The following is a 5,390-nucleotide window of genomic DNA, read 5'->3' as shown; positions in this document are numbered from 1 at the left end:
TTAGCAAACTGCAGTTCGTGAACCAAAATGAATAAATTTCAACCTAAAATATCGTTATTTTCGTTTCTAAACTAGCGGTGATTGATATTTTTCAGTTCAGAAATCATTATTTATAAAGAACATATCGAAAAAAAGCACATTTAGTCGTAAGTCTGATAAATTCATACCTGTGTGGGCATAGGCAGATAGTTTTCTGTAGCGATCGTTGCACTGGCAGTGTCGAAGTTCCGTCCGGTGTCCCTCAAGGCTCAGTGATCGGCCCACTTCTGTTTTGCTGCTATATCAATGACCTTCCATGCGTTCCGAAGTACTGTTATATTCAAATCTACGCTGACGATGTACAACTCTACGTTAGCCAACTTGGACCCTATGCGGGCGATTTAGTCAGGATGGTGAATGCGGATCTTGAACGAGTAGCAGACTGGTCGCGACGAAATGAACTACACGTGAATCCAGCTAAAAGTAAAGCACTGTTCATCACAAGCCGACGTCGCAAAGCGGGTGGGTTAGTTTGCCTGGAGTTGAAATGAACGGTCAAAGCATCGAATGGTCAGAAAGTGCCAGAAACCTTAGATTTATCTTCCAAAGTGAATTGCAATGGGACGGTCCGATTGCGCAACAGTATGGAAAAATTTATGCTGGTCTCTGAACGCTATACTACTGCACCCCCACCGCGCCAACTGCCACTAAACTGAATCTGTTCAAGTCGTTGATCCTTCGGCATTTTTTATTCGGTGATGTCCTCCATGTTCGTCCTAACGCAAGCTCTTTAAATCGGTTACGTGTGGCACTGAACTGCTGTGTGAGAAACGTTTATGCATTAGGCCGTTATGATCACGTGAGCCACCTGCAAAAGAACCTTATCGGATGTACTATGGAAAACTTCTCCGCGCATCGATCGTGTGTTTTCGTAAGGAACCTACTGAGGACACAGTATCCTGCAATGCTTTATCAGAAATTCATTCATCCACGTGGACGTCGCATGCAGAACTTAGTGATCCCAACCAACAATACTGCATGATATGTTAGTTCACTGTTTGTTCGAGGTGTGGCAAACTTGAACACGTTGCCTCCCGCTATCAAACGGTCTTCGTGGGAAGCAATTTTCAAGAGTGGCTGCATCGATTTTTTTTGGAACCGAATGAATTAAACTATTTTATAAATTGAGTAGGCTTAGTAGAGTAGTTTTGAATGTTATATGTATATCATTACTTGTATGAAATCGGAGGTATCAAATATGAAATGGTTTAGATCTTACGCTACTGGACAATGAACAAACAAAAACATTTCCAATGGAACGTATAGATTTCAAGGTTTATCAATTTTACCCCGATTTATCTCATAGTACCTTTAGAATCCTCAAATTTATTTCATGAAGCAGACGATAGACATTTCACCAATAGCCATAAAGGTTTTCTGGAGCACACACCAGTACTTGTTTTAAATATATACTATTTCCTCCCAGCTGGTCTCGAGGTACGATGGTGGCTTAACAAGCCAGTCGTCGTAGGTTCGAGTCTTGACTCGGGAGAGACTGTTAGTGTCAGTAGGATCGTAGCGCTAGCCCCGCAATTGTCCTGTACACTTTTTGTACACAATTGGCTGCGAAGTCTGTGTAAAATAAACAGAAGGACGAGTTCCGAATCGGAATGTAGCACCAAGGCTTTGCTTTCCTATTTCGGGAAAATTGTACATAAAGCTAGTTAATTGGAAAATATTATAAAAATTGATTAATTTCACCCCGTTCCATGGTACTTGAAAAAGGGCCCCCGGTTGAGACTACTACCTGGAATTCACGTTTTTCGGTTTTTGGCCAGTACACCAGTCATACAAGGGCTGCTAATTCCACATTCGCCTTTCGCAATTCTCTGGCCAATTGCGGTTTCCTAACATACCAAGAACCAAGTGCCAACTTTTCAATCGTCATCCTTTTTCATTTGCATACGTTTATACCGATTGTCCCGATTCTGGATTGTTGTAGTATATTTGTTCTAGTATGCTGCTCCATTAGGACCGCGACGCCCAGTCTCGGTCCGGAGCTTCCGTCTTAGGCATAGCTGTCGGGACACCGCAATGCAGAGTTCAGCCGTCCGCTACGGATCACTCACTGTTCGAGCCGCCCTGACATGGGGATCAGATGATCAGACAAGCCGCTCTCCAAAAAAGACAGTTTTTCTTTCCCTGTCAGTATGCGACCAAGTTCCGACTGGTTCATTGAGCTTTCCTTGGTTGCTCGTACCCAGTAGGTTCCAAGGGGAAGTAGGAATAAGGGTTGCTATGCCCTGGACCATGCTGGGTTTTCTTATGCTAACTTAGACCTTTTAATCTTCACCTTCGTGAGATATCAGCTTCGTTTTTTCCGCTTTCCCTCTCAACAAACACAAAAGGTGAGGACAAGCAAGTTTGGTGCGTTGAGGGGTGTTTCGGGTTACTGGCATGGAAACTATAACTCAGAATCGTTGGATGGAACCTGCTACACGTTAAATGTTACGCATTATATGAAACATGGTACATGTTACCTACATTTCCGAGATCTTGTACCGGCCGGATTCGAGATAAACACCATTTTTGCGGGAATATTACCCGGCATTTTTAAAACATGTCCTGCCCATTGTACCCTTCTAGCTTTAGTGACTTTATGGATACTGGGCTCGCCGTCGAGTTTCGCCAGCTCGTGGTTCATTCTTCGCCTCCATACGTCCTGGGAGGGAGAAACGGATATGAAGCTGTGTTAGTGTCAAAATAAACCAGAATGAGCTGTCACTGACCGTCAATTTGAACCAAGGAAAAAAGAGCATTTTTTGCGATGAGTATTGTTATAACCGAAAGGTATCGCGTTGCTCGAAAAAATATTCATCGCAAACAGTTTTTGTCGTTCTATAAAAGTTTTTGGTTTGGTTTTATGTAAAATAATAAATTTCATAAGCTTTAAGTAATAATCATGCTAGCGTACTTCGATTATTAAACTTGCGCTTCTCTGGATTTAGAGCTTTGGTTACAACTTCGAACACACTTCATCACGGTCGAACTCAAAACTCTGGAAAAAATTTTATGCAACGGCAAATTGAAAAAAACACAGACTCGAAAAATTAGTCTGTAAAATTTGCACATTCAGTATTCCTGATGTTACTAAAAACTTCGTTTGAGTCATGCATGCGTTACAGCAAGAAGACAGTTACACGCTATCAGAAAACGACGCATGTGCATGTTCTCTGTTTTGAGTGTAGTATTCGTTTCTCCCTCCCAGCGTATGCTGGGCCGTTCCTCACATACTCAGCTGAAAATGGTCCTAACAGACGTTATTCGAAAATGGCTAGTGCTCGCAAGTCCGCCTCGAGTTGTCCTCGTAGACTACTACCGGTCTTATGTCTTGCGGAGGCCGTAGTAGGCACGACTTCCTGCTACAATACGTCTGCGGATTTCTCTGCTGCAGTTATTGTCTGACGTCGATAGTGTCGTAAGCGGCCTTCAAATCGATGAAGATGTGGTGCGTTCCCCACACACGCTTGGTATTAGCGACGCTTTTGGAGGATCTGCCGCAGCGTAAAGATTTGGTCCGTTGTCAATCACCAATCCAAATAACCGGCTTGATAACTTCCCACAAACCTTCTGCTAGTGGCAAGAGATAGCGATTGATGGTCCGGTAGAGCACTTTGTAGGCTGTGTTGAGAATCATGATTGCTCGGTAGTTTTCACATTTCTGCTTGTCGCCATTCTTGTATATTGGGCATATTACTCCCTCCTTCCACTACCCCGGCAGCTATTCGGTAGCCTATATCCTGACTGACCTGAAGCTGATACAAGCTGAAAGCCAACTCGCCACAGCTAGATAATATGCGCTGCGATGCCATCTTTTCCAGCTGATTTGTTGTTCTTGAGCTGCTTGATAGCATCCTCAGCTTCACTTATTGAGGGGGGGGGGCGGTATGTCTCCCTCATCCGCTGTGCTGACTGAAGTCATTCCTCCTTCGTATTGGTCCTCTGCCTCTGCGCCATTTAGGTGGTCGTTGTAGTGCTGCTTCCACCTGTCGATCACCTCACGTTTATTGGTCAAGATTCCTTTAGGCTTGTGGCACAAAGACTCAAGGGATGCATTTAGTTTCTTGTAGAATCTACGTGTTTCTTGAGAACGATACAGATGCTTCACTTCCTCACACTCTAGCTTTTCCAGGAGGCGCTTTTCATCCCGGAAAAGATGTGTCTGCTGTCTTTGTTTCTATTTGTATCGACTCCCGTTATGACAGGTTCTTTGCTGTAGCATCAATGCCCGCGCTGCATTCTTCTCGCCTAGAATCGTTTGACACTCCTCGCCGAACCAGCCGTTAGGTCATTTCCACTAGACGAATCCAACAGCACCTCTCGCTGCGTTGTTAATGGTTGCTTTCAAAGTACTCTAGCAATTCTCCAGAAGAGCTTCGGTAAGCTCTCCCTCATCCGGCAACACTGCCTCAAACCTTTGCGCGTACTTAGTAGCGACTTTAAGGAGCTTAAGTCGCTCAAGATCATACCGTTGTGGGCGACGGTAGCGGCTGTTGTTGACAACCGAAAATCTTTGGTGCATTTTGAGTCAATCAAAACGTGATCGATTCGTGCTTCAGTCTGTAGTAGCGATATGTTTGCCGAAAAACGTGATTTAATTTTTCAAATGCAAAAATAACATTCCTGGAAGTATTGCAACTCCAAATTGATATTTTTTGGACTCCTTGCCTAATATTCTTCACAATGCAATTTTGAAAATGTCCATTGGTATAAAGCATCTGGAGATAGAAAAAAAAACTTAGAAATGAAATTGCCTAAAAACAGAGAAAATCACATAATTAGTGTTTATAGTGTAAAATGTTCTCAAGAACACGATGAAGGTATCAATTTTGAAATCAAAATATAATCATTTGTCGAAAAACGCATTTTTTTTTAAATACATAAAGCACACACATATCAGGTAACACAGTTGCTAACAATTGGCATTTTTAGGATAGCTAATTTCTTAGAAAAGTCAGTTTATTATTAAATAGGTGTTATGTATTTATAGCCAAAATTAAAAGAAAACAAGGGTTTTTGACGAAAACACAGAGTGATGGGTGATTCTATCGGCACCAAAGCTAGGATTTTTGCGAAGTGATCTTATGTTACCATCTCTCCAAATTTTGAGTCAAATCTGAAGGCTGTTGACAAGTTTGTACTGTGTTTTGCACCCTTTGTCTACTAAATAAATTCTACAAATACGATTACTATAATATAAGCTCATTGTTTTTAACGAAATCTTTCAACGGAAAGGCATTCATTTGATTGAATGACAGACGCATGGCATGGCAAATTTTGTCCTCGATTATCTAAAGGCTACTTTTCAAAAATGTTTCTGTGTACGTGCCTTTTCCATGTGATGCAATGTA

The sequence above is a fragment of the Wyeomyia smithii genome, chromosome 3 (genome assembly GCF_029784165.1).
Source record: "Wyeomyia smithii strain HCP4-BCI-WySm-NY-G18 chromosome 3, ASM2978416v1, whole genome shotgun sequence".
NCBI lineage: Eukaryota > Metazoa > Arthropoda > Insecta > Diptera > Culicidae > Wyeomyia > Wyeomyia smithii.
Note: the sequence above shows the minus strand (reverse complement) of the source record.